Source organism: Pholcus phalangioides, unplaced genomic scaffold (assembly GCF_987345545.1).
Source record: "Pholcus phalangioides strain wild (caught in Gottingen) unplaced genomic scaffold, Ppha-v1.0 ptg000015l_1, whole genome shotgun sequence".
NCBI classification, from domain to species: Eukaryota; Metazoa; Arthropoda; class Arachnida; order Araneae; family Pholcidae; genus Pholcus; species Pholcus phalangioides.
In genome coordinates, this window is record NW_028301608.1 from 67,419,668 (window position 1) to 67,434,450 (window position 14,783).

At 36.7% G+C, this 14,783-nt stretch overlaps 1 long non-coding RNA gene across 1 annotated transcript in view; it reads left to right on the top strand.

Annotated features, from left to right (window-relative positions):
* The first annotated feature begins 5,269 nt into the window (after positions 1–5,269).
* The window catches only part of LOC149076577 (uncharacterized), a 37,537-nt gene continuing 28,023 nt past the window's right edge, over positions 5,270–14,783 (top strand). Inside the window, exon 1 of the long non-coding RNA XR_016194074.1 lies at positions 5,270–5,726. This is a non-coding gene — a long non-coding RNA (uncharacterized LOC149076577). The remainder of the gene's footprint in view (positions 5,727–14,783) is intronic.

A 14,783-nucleotide genomic window follows, 5' to 3' on the forward strand; every position in this document is an offset into this window, starting at 1 on the left:
TATTTATTTTAATATGATAAAAACATACACATCAGTGGCTAAAAAAACACATCTATCAAAAACGCGCAGAATTTTCGGGAATGGCGTGATAAAAAATACCCAAAAAAAACAAAAAAAACCGTACATTTTATGCGTATACAGCTACAGCAAAGAAGAAATTTTGTTCATTTTATATTCGAAGAAATATTTCTCATAACTTCACCACATCAAGATTAAAGACAAAAAAAGGAAGGAACAAAATAAGACAAATGGTTGAAAATGAACCAAAAGAAAAACACGAATCGCTGGAGTCATCTCGAGAGAATATATCACTTATTATAACTTATATTATTTATTGTAGTATATTCAGATATATATAGTACAGTGATATCTCACTTATGCGTTGACGCAAAGGAACAAGGAAAATGGACGCATTGGTGAGAGAGAGACGTATAAGTGAATAACATTACTATGTTGTATCTTTGACCGGGAGAGCAGAAAAACGTCTTACAACTGAGAGAAACGTTTTAGTGAGAAGGTGTATGTGGAGGATCATTGTAGTTACAGTGTATTCTCTCCGCGTTTCGAACTTCGAGGCGCAAATGTAAGTCAGTCTCTCCGCAGAAAGCAGTCAGACTTTCAACACGATACTTACATATCACTATAAAATTCAAGCATCTACCATTTTCACTTCAAAATATGGAAGACAAATGGCAGCACCACCAGAACACAAAATATGCATAAGTCAGAACCAGTGCTACACGAAAAAACAAGTTTAAAGAGTAATTTCACTCCTCTTCAAAATTATGAGGGTATTTTTTTTGTCAGTGAAAGAAATAGTTATTAAAAAAATAACTTAAAATTTAGGAGGGTTAATTAAGAAGTATTTTCACTCCCGAACGAAATTTGGAGGAGTAAAAAAAATTGCATTTTCATGCGTAAATCACGCATCTAGATCCCTGTTGGTGAGTACTACCGGGAACACACATTTCGACATATACCGATTCGTTAGAAATTTCCTAGAGGGATGTGTACGAGGAGCATGAACGGTTAAGTACTGGTATATATCACTGCATATAGTAAATACAGTTTTACTGTATATACAGCAGAGGCGCACGTAAGGAGGGGCATCGGACGCCCTCACAAGATAATCAAAAATGTATAATATCTGTTCATATTTTTGTAAAAAAAAATAAAACATCGAAAAGAAATCCTTTCTGTGTTCTATCTTAATCGATTTCTGGTGATTTGAAATGCTTTCTAAAAGTCAATTACTGGAAATTTCTCTGGAAGAGATTCCTTGTGCCTCCCCACCTTCTCAAACCCTGAGTGCATCATCCACATGTCGGTGTAGGGGGCAAATTATTATTATTATTATTTTTTTTTTTTGGTGATACAGTCGAATCCCGTTTAAACGAATACCGTTATAGCGAAAATCTCGTTTTAACGAACACTTTTCTAATCCCCCAAGTAAGTTTACATAGGAACAATGCTAGGTAACCTGGAATTCCTTTATAACGAAATTTCGTTATAACGAAGTGATTCTTCCGGTCTCTTGGCGTTCGTTGTAACGGGATTCGACTGTATATGTTTTTATATTGGGTTGTTGATTTCGGCTACATTTGACATCCATATTTTTTATTGGCATAATTTTTCAGCCAACAATTTGCGTGTTGTATTTGTATAAATGGAATCACCTGAGTTAACCCCCCCCACCCCAACGAAACTTCTATTGGCGGGTGTATCGCAATGTTTGTGTATGTTTTGTACACTGCACACTGTACAGGCAATGGTTGAGAAGTGAATGCTCGCTTGCGGTTTGTTAGTATGCATATGATAAGTAGAAAAGAAAGCAGATAAAATATCTACCCCAAAAATATAAAGTAGTTTCGAAAAAAAAAAAATTGCAATACAAAAAAAATCTATATTAATTCTTTTATCATAATTTCTAATCTGGTGCATATAGGTCTATGCATTGTACGAGCTTTGTTGAAAGACAAAATGAAATTTTTTGTCTGAATAGGATGTTGAGACCTATGTGTGGCCTTTCTCTCCCGATCCAGCACAGAATGGAAAAAGGAGCATCTCCCCGTTTCGGCGCCACTGTGTGATCAAAATACAGTTTCCTGAAGAAATGGATCTGAGAAGAACTATAAAGAAATAATTCAAACGTGATTAATTCAATAAGCTTAATAAATGAAAGAATTACATTGCGATGGAAGACTAAAAATAAGATGAGTAAACGAAATCAAAAAAATGATATTTATGCTAGACTTCCGAAGAAAATTTGATTTAAACAGAAAATTTCTGTTACTCGCACCATTATATGGCATCATCGAACAGAAAAATGGAAAAAAAATTATGATAGATAGAATTACGTTATACTCGATATTTTTGCTACTTATTAAATGCAATTACGTTATAGTTGCAATAACGACGTCGTAATGATTTATTGCGTCATATTCATTATTTTTGGCCTTGCTAAAAGGAGAGAGTTCGATCTACTGGTAGATCAGTTTTCCTGTGAAACAGATAAATTCGAAATGACAGCGATGTGTGTAAATACAGATGTAAACATCGTGTAAAAACTGGATTTGTTGTAGGTCTTTATTTTTATGAAATGCGGTGGTAATTGTCCTCAAAAGTCTCTAAACATTTCATTTCACGACAATGTAATAATTTAAATTATGTGCAATATATTTGCTGCAACTTTAAGAAAATCCATTAGTATTTTACTAACCCTTTGCCAAAGTTATTTGTTTCAGAAAAATGCATTAAAAATGGAAATCGTTTATCTTTGTTTGTTGTTCATTATATCAATAAAAAAGATAAACGAACACAACTTGGGCTTTCGTGGAAAAGAAAACGCTATTTTTTTGCGTAAAATAGTGTTTAAATATAATCTCTAAATCACAAAATATAAAATCTTTCTGTTGCCTGAACTGAACTCGGGCGTCACTGTCAAGGAGTTAAATTCAAAAAATTTTTATTTTTTATTTCCCCTTGAACTTGTTTCAAGTATTTCATATTTATCTCACATATACCACATCGCCCCCCCCCCCGCCAAAAACACGAATGTGCAAATTTTCACTTTTTGGTTTTTGTCAGCTAATTGGATTATTCATTTTGCTACGTTTTGCTAGAAACGCGAATGAAAAACACGTTACAAAAAAACATTTTAGGAGAATAACATTCATAGGGTAACATGAGTAGAGTAAACATTCAAACGTAATTTTTTTACCAAGTTTTGAAGTTCGCACATTCTTGTTTATGGCAGAAGGGGCAGACGGCGTGTGATATGCTAGTACAGGGTGGTTATAAATAAACTAACACTACTCGGACGCATGTAGCGCCTATTCTGAACGAGGTATTTCGATGAAACTTGGTACTACTTTTTGCATATATACGGACGATGGGGAAAAGAAAGATTCAATAACAAATAGTTCAACTTTTGACCACCAGGTGAAACAGCGGTGCTTTTTATCGCAGCTATCTCTTTTACCCCCAATGGCTCACACATCATATATACCGAGTTTCATCTAAATACCTCCAATCAAAACGTGAACTACATACGTCTGAGTAGTGTTAGTTTATTTATAACTACCCTGTATATTTCACATGTTTCATACATGTTCTAAAATCACTGTGCAGCATGTGAGAACATTATTTAACATCGAACCAGTTCCAATGATCAGATCGGTGGCATAATTTTTAATTTTTTTAGATTCGTGAAAGTTTTACGCAATAAACTTCCATCTTTTTGAAATGAGAGAAAAAAACCGTTGATTTTTTATGTTTTCTTACCCCCTGATATTTCCTTGAACTTACGCGTACTCCAATTATGCATTTGAATGAACCGATGTTTGTTCGGTGAATTAAGAGAATGACTAGTAGTAAAGTATGACAGAATTTGACTGAATATTTTTCAGACAGTTTTGAAGAAAATGTGTATGTATATTTGACACTAGTAATGCGATAGAAAAAAATCCCAAAAAGCAGTGTTTCTCAAAGTGTGCGTCGTGGCTCTTAGGAAAGTCGCCAACCTTTATTAGGGGCGTTGCGGTGAGCTGTCCTTGTTAATGGGTGCCTATTTAGCATCACGAAGGGATTCCTTTCGAGACTATTCTGGAGGTCGCGGTTAAAAAATATTTAGGCAAGGGAATCCTATTGGTAAAAGTTAAAGAGCCATTTCTATTATAAGAGGGTCCAAGGAAAAAACGAATTTGCAGCAAAAATTAGATTTCGAGAAAAACGAGTTTGAAAGTTTGGAGTATAATGGTTTTCTCATTTTAAATAGAAGTTTTATCGATATTTTTTACGACTTTAAAGTCGTTCTACCCCAAAAAAGATAGTATAGTGGGGATAGTATTCCTTGAAAGCTACAAGAAGACACTGCTATCTCATTTTCGAATAAAAAGCTGTAAAGTCGTTCTTACCCTGGACCCTTGTTAATCTATAATGTTAACCATTGTTATAATCTTTGTTTTTTCGTGCTCTGGGATGAAAATATTTTCTCCTCTGTAAGTATGAATTCTCCTGAATATCTCTGGAGGAAAAAATTCTGGACTGGGAAAGTTTTACAATCAAATGGGAAAAAATATAAAACATAAAATGTTGATCAATAATACTCTGAACAACTTGTAGGAGTACGTTCCTAGAAACGGTGGGTCCTTCCTGCGTACGCTATCCAACGCAGATATGAACCGAAACATTGCTTTTTGAATCGGGGCTATATGTTTACTGCACAGATCTTGATCATCATGTGCTCCACCATACACGGGCTAATAAACACCTGATGGAAACAATCGGAACATTCACGCTAGATACCGGATCCGAAGCGCGACTGACTGGGTCATATATATATACGTTATTGGAGTCCAAAAATCAGCTTCAACTATCCGCGGGATAACAAAACAATAATATAGCAAAATTTAGAGGGAAAAAAAAGCCAATTCATACGCAATTATAAAAAAATAATACATTTTTTTTAAAACTTCGCACCATATCTATTGAATGGAATTCTTGAGAGGAAGTGAGTATGGAATTGGGGGAGAAAAAAAAAGGAAACAGATAAATAGACGATCATGATTGTGGCAAGAATGGACGAGAGCTTGCGGCCATACGCTTATAACCCAGTCTTCTTCGTCTCATCCGGGAATGTACAGAATTGAATTAAAAAGAAGGAAAGAGAGAGAGAGATATGGTTGTTCTCTGTCTCTTTGCCTCCGCCACTGGCTTAGGATACGACAACACACATACACACAGTATGTACTAGAGATCATTCAGACAGAGAGGCGACTCGCGGCAGCCGCCGGCGGCTCCAGTCTGGTCCGTTGCGTTTTCGAGATATACGTAGTCTCTCTCTCTCTCTCTCTCTTCATTCTAAAAACACAAAAACGGAACGACTCACTCGTCACTCACTGACTAAACTGCCGTTGATGTTGCTGCTGCTTCAGTTCGTCTGCTAAATGAAGTTCGTTGCACCGCGTCGTGGTGACAGGGCAAGGCCGTTCTATGCGTCACAGTCACTCAGTCACCCTTTTTTTTTGTTTTTAAGTAAAAAAGAAAATTTGTAAAATATTGAAAACTTGCAGGAAACTATTTCTTATTTAAAAACAGAAAATTTCGGAAATCGGCAATGTTTAATTTTCCCATCCTTCCGAGACATTATCATATATGTGGAAAAAGACCCCCGGAGATTTCGAAAACTTCTTCTTCTTCAGTGGTGAAATTCATCCGTCGGAAAAGTAAGTTGTGTAATTTATTTATTTTATATTCAGTTTTCTTCATAGTGTTTCCTTTTAAATTCACGATATATCGTGAACGGGATTTTATAGTACGGACATTTAAACACAAACAGCTGTTTCTCTTGATACATGTGCTGTTATGTTTCGGTTCTCTTTCCCGCTTTGAAGTTTTTGTTAGCCGCGATTGCGGAAGCCGTCGTGAATTTTTAAGGTCTTGGGCGTAGGCTTGTCGTTCGGATGGAATTCCAGCTGAATTCTCTTGAATGATGCGTTGAGGTTGTTTATACGCAGATTTTCAATATTTAAATTTGTATCGTAAAGGAGCCCTAAAAATACTTGAGACTTCGTTACTCCGAATCAGAGACGTAAGAAGGCAGGGTTATAGGTGGCCCATGCCCCTTCCCTAAGACGATTAAAAATTGAAAATATTTTTAGATATTTTTGTAAAATGATTAGAACATCCAAAAAAAAAAAAATAATTACATGCTATAGCACAATGCATGCTATACTTCGTTGGTGATTTCTGAGTATGCTATCATAATCAATTTCTATTAATTCAAAATGTTTTTGATAAGGTTGATAATCGAGGATTCTCTGAAAGAAATGTATTGCACTCCTTCCGAACTCGGTGTGCCCCCTTTAACAGTCATCCTGCGTACGCCCATGCCCAAATATGTTCTGATCTTTTGAACGAAAATTTGAACTTTCAACAGCACGATTGCCGAGCATCTTCAGGAGTGTCGGTAATCAAGTTAATAATCCCAACCAGGCCGCCCAAACAATATTATGAGCCATCTGTCGAAAATATAATCTACCTTCCTCTCCAATTTAAAATCTTACATGCTGATGCTATTAAATATCCCCATTTTTTTCATATCGTCGTTAACATTCCACCCCCCCCCCCCTCGAGCTTCGCCTGGGTAGGCCCACACACATTAAGACTATCCATTTCCCATCATAATGATGAACGATGGCCAGAAAATACTGAGCCAGTATTTTCCAAAGGGGGTAAAGTCGTACCCTAGGGAGCGAGGGAATTTCCCAGGAGGCGATAGAAGCTATGGGTGTAATATAGTTATACAGTTTCTATGGGTTAGCTTAACTTCTGGGGACGATGGGAAAAAAAAATTCTGAAGTGCAGGGGTGGTAAAACAAAAAAGGGTTGGGAAACTGTTCTATACCAAAACGATGTTTAAACAAACATAGGAATATTTAGTACAGGAGCTCTTAACCCTTTTTAGCCGCGACCGAGAGTAACCAACATGATCAACTTTGCGACCCAGGGGTCTATTTCGAATTTAAAAAATGCATTTAAATGTTCCTGCAAAATATAAATATTACTGCGAAACGCGCGCGCGATTGATTTCCAGAATTTGTAAAAAAATCCAGTGCCCCCTATTCTGAACCATGGGTTTGCAACTGTTGTTCCGCATGATCAAATGCCACGAAACCATTAAAAATCCCGGAACCCGGAGAGCTTTCAAACAAGAAAAGTTTCTTGTTACTAATACTAGCAAAGCTGTTCTTTATTTTGACTTTTAATTTTTTTTTTTAATTTTAATAATAACGTGATCCACACACATTCCCAAGGGATCAGTACGAGATAGTGTCTCAAAAAAATCAGCAGATTGACAGAACAACATAAACCAGGGAAAGAAACGTTGCCCGTTGGGTTTATGCTGTTTTTTCCAACTTTCCTTCGATTTTGAATTCAAATATCTTTGTGAATATTGAAAACAGGGTGCTCGTTTGAAAAGTTGATTTTATTTTTATTTTGATATACACTACACCTTGCAACATGAATGACGTATCTGAGTTCTACACGTTATTTGAATACTTTTTATAGAAGTATGCCTCTAGAATAAACGGTTCGCCAGTTAAATCCGGCAAGGGGGATTACGTAATCATCCTGAATATACAGTATATTATATGTAAGGAACATCACTGTGAACTAGAACTACTGCTGTCACCTATCAGATAAAAAATACAAATGTTGTGATTCTTCGATTGAAATTGAGACGACCGGTTTTCGATTAATGCACCTCATAGAAAAGGTCAATATAGTATGATATTGATAAACATTTTTTGAGCAATAATATTAGTTGAATTGTTAAGTTTGCTCAAAAATTTTAACAGTTTGTGTTTGTGTGCAGTAAATTAACATTAGTAACATGCTCAGAACTTCTGTAAATTGCAATCGTAAGATATATGAAACGATTGAATTGCGTTTTACTTTTGCGCATATTACTAATAATAATTTACCATACACAAACAGCAACTGTTAAAATTTTGGAACAAATTTGGCAATTTAACTAATATTATTGGTTAAAAAATATTTATTAATATCATGCTATATTGACTTTTTCTATGTGCGCATTAATAAAAAAAACGGTCATCTCAATTTCAATCAACAATTGTATTTTTTATTTGATAGGTGACAGCAGAAGTTCCAGTGCAATGATGTTTTACATGCAATGCAATATACAGTATACGTATATACTGTAGTCCGCACACTTATTTTCAATATTTTCCATTTTCCAGAAAACACATTTTCACTGATAAAATTGTATTCTCCCCCCCCCCCCCCGGTTTATAGGTTATGGACAAAAGTAACAAAGAAAGGCGCCATTTTATCATGGTGAATAAGTTTGCCAAGTACGGAAGTTCTGAAAGTGACTGAGAATGCTTCCCTGTACGCAGAGTTTTTGCTGAGAAGAGAAAAAAAACCCTATATATGTATATAACGTAGCATTTTATTCCGTCATATATATCAGTTACGTAGAACAGCCTTATAACTATCAAGAGTTCCGCGCAAGACTGTACATTGGAAATTCCTGTTCTCAACTGCCAAACGAGTTGTCCAACGTATACTGAGTACGAATCAAATCGGGTCCTTCAAATTATAGAAAGCTTTCACTGATTCTGAAAAAAAAAAAAAAAATTCTCTTTTTATACATTCTCTGAAGTATAATGATTCCAGAATCATTTCTCTCTTTGATTTTTTTAATTATCTCCCATAAATTTCCAAGGCATTATTATATATTTCATTAATTTTCAATTCTCATCAATCCGAATTTCCGTTAATGTTTTGTGCATTATGTGCTCATATTTTTGTACCGGTATTTTTCAGCATTGCTGTGCATTGTGTAATAATGCTGAGACTTTTTGCGTTTTTGATGCCGACTTTTCATAAACATTAATGAAATCATGGGCTCAAGAGAGCCTCAAATATGTCTGGGTCCTAGCTTAGGCAGCCGAAATCGTGAGATGTTCCTGAAACCAGTGGCACAACGGAAGGATTTATAACCGAATTATGAGTAGATTTGTACGATCCTTGTCAGACGCCCCTGCGATCGCACCCTTGTAAATACTGGAAGCAAATATTACGAATGGCTATTGGGTCAGGCTTAATACGAGTGTGGACCTAGCTTTATACTAATTACACATAATTTTTAAACTTTTTCAATCCAGGCCACTGGTATTGTTGATATTATTATCGATAGGTACCGGTCAATGGTTTACTATCCAAATCACCAATTCTTTTTGTTGTTTTTAGTTTATTATAAGTACGGGGTGATTTATATAGAACCGGCCCCTCAAAATGAGATACATCACGAAAGGTACCATACATATAATCATATGCTTGATATATAACTGACCCTGGATTGTGTAGGTCTACTGTACGTTCGAGTGCCATTCATTGTGATTAGAGCAGGAGTTGGAAGTGGGTGCCGTTTTCTTAAAGGCACGCGGCCACTCGATATTTCATATTCTCAGTGATGTGTTAAAGTGTTCCTTTTTAAAGGAACCTTCCTTTTAAAGTAACCCTTGGAACGGGAGAACCTTAGTCTCCCCTTTAAAAAGTCTCGCCACAGACAGCAACAGATCTACAAACGGTACAAATATAATTCAATCATTACACTTCACTTCTGAAATACAGATGGCAGCACTGAAAAATCAGACACAACACTAGATACTTACTCAGACTGTTAGGTATGCACACTTACACTTCCGGCACAACACACTAGGTAGTAAATTGCCCATAGATGAAGATAGACCTGAGTTGTGCTGGGTTTGAAAGAAAGAAAGTGTTCCTTCTCGGTGATTGTCCTGATGCCATCAGGAATGTTATTCTTCACATTTTGTAATGTGTGAGTATGAGATTTGCTTGTGGGCAAATCTCTGGTAAGCACCCGTCCTCCGGGAATGTTTCGATACCTCTCTGTGATGTGAAGCAGGTTGTCTCTGGTCCTTCAATATTCAATATGTACACTCTGTTTTTCAGAATACCCCATGAAAAGAAATCAAGGCTTCTGAAGTCTGGGGATCTTGGGGCTTATACCCTTGAACTTCGCACCGTATGTGCTGCCCACCTGTTTGTACCATTCGCAAGTTATCTCCTATTCCGCTCTACAAAGTCGGGAGATGAATATGTGCTAATGTTCAGCGATTTCATGCATCAACTACGGAATTATAAACGGATTCATTGGGAAGGTTCTATAAAAACCACTGTTTTACGGAATACAATAATTCATATATGGTACACGATGTAAGTAAAAGAAAATGAATTTCAATCACAGCATTCATTTTCATCAGGTTTTTTTTACTAATCCTTCATTCATTCACTTGCATTCTTGAAATCGTCAGAAAATAAATAACAACCCTCGTTATAGTGGCCCCATTCCATTACAACGACCGGTAGGATAGGTGCCAAATGTTTTCATTCAACGAACAACCTACATATTTTTTTCCTTTCGATATGACGACCTTCAATATAACGTCCATTTCGATGGAACTGGGGGAGGGGGGTCGTTATAACGAGCGTCAACGGTAATTTAAAAAACTGAAATTTATTGTCTGTTCATGAAACAAATTGCATTAATTTTTTTTTTTTAATTCGGAAATACTTAGTTTTCCTTTTTATGGAGAACTATTACTGAGCCGGACATAAACTGAGCATAGAATTAAATCAGACATTGGCGAAACTATGAGAAAAAGTTTCAATATTAAAAAAAATGTTGATTGCTCATTTAATATTTCAATCGCTTAATGAATATTTAACCAATGAAAAAGAGAAAAATATATAGTGTATTTTTCTCGAATATAGTGTATTTTTTTAGAACGCTCATGTACTAGATAGTTTATGGCCGATTATTTGATGGAAGAATCATTGGATGTCGAAAAAAATAAAAATAAAACGAATTGTTTAGTTGATTAGTCCAATTTAGCATCAGTTTAGCACAAATATAAAATATTAAACCAAAATAAACAGGATTATGAACACTTTTTTGACCAAAAAAATCTCAATTTTTGAAATGTTTTCATTTTTTGACCCAATAAACTTGCTATAAGTTCATTACGCCTTGATCTCATATATCAATATCTTACTTTTACTTTATGGTCCGAGTATGAAGTCTATCACCATTTCGCACATTGCCCAAACGTCAAATAACGGCCACTTCACGAATATGCTAGAATTTGGATATGGGTCGTAACATATTCACTTCCTTTATTCTGCTGTTTTCTCTACATTTTGTTCATTATATTTCAAATACAAAACTGATCATGTATAAAATATTATTTCGTCGTTGTTTTTTTCCCTTATTACTGTATTTATTTCTTAATGTGAATAAGAAGCATAAACTATCAAAATGTGATAGAGAGAATTATTTTTTTAAATCAATTTCAATTAAACATTCAGAAAACAGAAAATCGGGATATTTTTTTCACATTTTCACTTTCTTTGCGTAATTTCTAAAGGTTTGCGAATTTTCACCATTCAGATCACTTTTCCCCGATTCGTTTGCAGCAAAATAAATTTCATTAAATAATGGAAGAGGTCAAAATTTGAATTTCACAATTCTTTACATATGTTGGGAATTTCATCCAGACATATTCATAGCCGCTGTGGTGGTCAAGTGGTCATAGTGATTGATGGACTCGCATTGCGAGAACCCGAGTTTATACCCCACCGTCGCCACAGTGAGTGGTCGGCTGAAGTTAGTTATCTCTGGTTCCCAACTTTTTTGGAGACGTGATTGCGAGCTTATCTCCTCGTTAAAAGTCTTGCCTCAACGAGCAACAGCGCTACAACGGTACAATTGTTCGATCATTACACTTCACTCATAGTTTGCAAAATTACTGGCAGGTGGCAGCACTATAACAAACATTATACAGAAACAAACTTCACGTTAGGTTCACGACACACACACTCTCAGCTTCTAGAATGGCCCATATGTTCGACCACCTGCTTAGATAAAGGCCGCATTTAGATAAAGGCACCGAAACATGAGAGCTCGGTGTACCTGATCCTTTCTCCCTAATAATTCACGAATATGCAATGCAACGTATCCCTCCCTCCCATGAACTCCACATTCTTCAGTAGGGCCCCCCCCCTCTCAAGACCAGATTTTTCACACCCTCCCCCTTTTCCCTTGTAATCAACTTATAGCGTGCGAAACAGAAAATAATAAGAATCTTCCTATGGCCCCTGGGCTATAGCCCTATCAGTCCCCGGTGTGGCTAGGCCTCCTTTTCCTCCTGCGTATGCCCCCTTGATTCCATATAAAGGGGTCATCTGGCAACCCTATATGCGTCCCTAAAAGGAATAATGTTTTTGGTGTCGGTGCCTTTGAATATAGTATGTATTGGGATGAGCGCTTATAAATTTGTTGATTTTTGTTATGATGAAACAATTAATTCTTTTATGAGATTATTTTTGCACATAAATTACAATTCATACAAATGGTTTACGACAAATGTTAAGAACAACTTTTACTTGAAAAAAGATGCACATAGCCCCCCCCCTTCCCACACACACACACACACACACGCACACAAGCTCAAGTGACGGCCACTGGCCCTAGTTTATCAGCTAGTGGTAAACTGCAATCAGATTATTGAAATAAGACCCAGCTTCATCAATATTATCTTTTATCGCGAGAGTCATCGACACTTTATCGATGGTTCTTCCTCCTCCTCCTCCTTCCCTTGGCTATTATTTCGTAATAGGATGTTGGCCTCCACCAGCGAGGAAAGACAAGAAAAAGGATTGCTAGCAGTTGATCCTCGTCGATCTTGATGAATGTCATCGTTAAGCGGCCATTAATCGAAATTTCTGTTTCATTTGGACAAAGCCGGACAAAACTGAAATAAGCTGGAGAAGCCTTCCTTGTGAGGCCGCAATAAATACAGCTTCCATTTGCTGATTGTATGAGCAGAAAAAAGAGAGAATAAACTCGTCTGAGTATAAACAGCTTTAATCTATTTCGAAATTTATTCGATTTATTCTTTCTTTTTAGGATTTAAATTCTTTTAATGATCAGCAGTATCAATAATTAACAGAGAAACGAGTGAGTTTTATCGTACATGGTTTGAAAGAATGTGCGTTTTAATGAGTTTTGGGTTACGACATTCAAAAAACGAGGCGGATTGAGAACAGAAAGATCTAATTCTCGAATGAATTTATATTTAAATCTGCAAGTATCAGAGAAAAATTAAAAAAAAATAATCCTGAACAAAAAGCTTTTTTTTTGGATTTCTACCGGTTAATGCCTTAGAAATGGACACCGCATAGACTTATCACAGACGTAAAGTTATTGACAATATTGGGAGGGCTTAAAATATGAGGGACGTTCAAACCAGATATATCTATATTCTTATTACGGGAATAGTGGGGGGGGGGGGGGAGAGCGGGTCTCAGACCTATATGGGTACAATATACGTTTACGTCTAAAAGAAAACTTTTGCGATAGGTGTCTAACTGGTGTTTTGCTTCCAGGGTTCCACAATATTAGAAGTTGATAACTTTTACACTTTGTATCGTGATAAAAGTATCTATATTGGAGAAATATGTATGTTCGTTCGGGTTTCATGGAATGGTTAAGTAAATCATCAAGGGCTCTATTTGAGACTTGAAACGTTGGGAAATTCTACATAATAACACGCGTTTTTCTGCGGGAAATTGTGAGGAAGAGCAGTGAGTATAGTGTAGAATAGCAGTGAGGTCAGTATTATGATAAAACTCCAAATAGTTCTAGTAATATCATAGATTTCGGGAAAGGGGATATCCCTGGAACGTTCATATTTTCCCGAGGATTGAGCAAGGATAAGCAGGTTGAGAAACATTGTTTTAAACCAGTGGTGACCAATCTTTTCCTGAACCGTTCCACTTTAAGACCAGTTAAGCTTAACCGTACACGCAACTCGTAAACATTCCTCTGAGGAATTTCTAACAAAATGGTGGGTTCCGTTCACAATCCCGACAGACGAAATCCCGACAAGTCACAATCCCGACAGACGAAATCCCGACAGGTCAAAATCCCGACAGGGTCGAAATCCCGACAGGTCAAAATCCCGACAGGGTCGAAATCCCGACAGGTCAAAATCCCGACACGGTCGAAATCCCGACAGGTCAAAATCCCGACAGGGTCGAAATCCCGACAAGTCAAAATCCCGACACGGTCGAAATCCCGACACTGTCCAATTTAAAAATTCAATTTCGCCGTATAAGCCGCACTGCGTGATTTCTGTCGGGATTTGAATTTCTCGCGGTGAGGGGCGTGCGGGCGCCGATGAGAATGATAAATTGCGATCAAATAAATTTTTCAAATTTTAATTTCGCCGTATAAGCCGCACTTCGCGATTTCTGTCGGGATTTGAATTTCTCGCGATGAAGGGCGTTGGGGTGACGATGAGAATAATAAATTGCTATCAAATAAATTTTCAAATTTTAATTTCGCCGTATAAGCCGCACTTCGCGATTTCTGTCGGGATTTGAATTTCTTGCGGCAAGGGGCGTTGGGGTGACGATGAGAATGATAAATTGCTATCAAATAAATTTTCAAATTTCAATTTCGCCGTATAAGCCGCACTTCGTGATTTCTGTCGGGATTTGAATTTCTTGCGGCAAGGGGCGTTGGGGTGACGATGAGAATGATGAATTGCGATGAAATACATTTTTAAAATTTTAATTTCGCCGTATAAGCCGCACTTCGCGATTTCTGTCGGGATTTGAATTTCTTGTGGCAAGGGGCGTTGGGGTGACGATGAGAATGA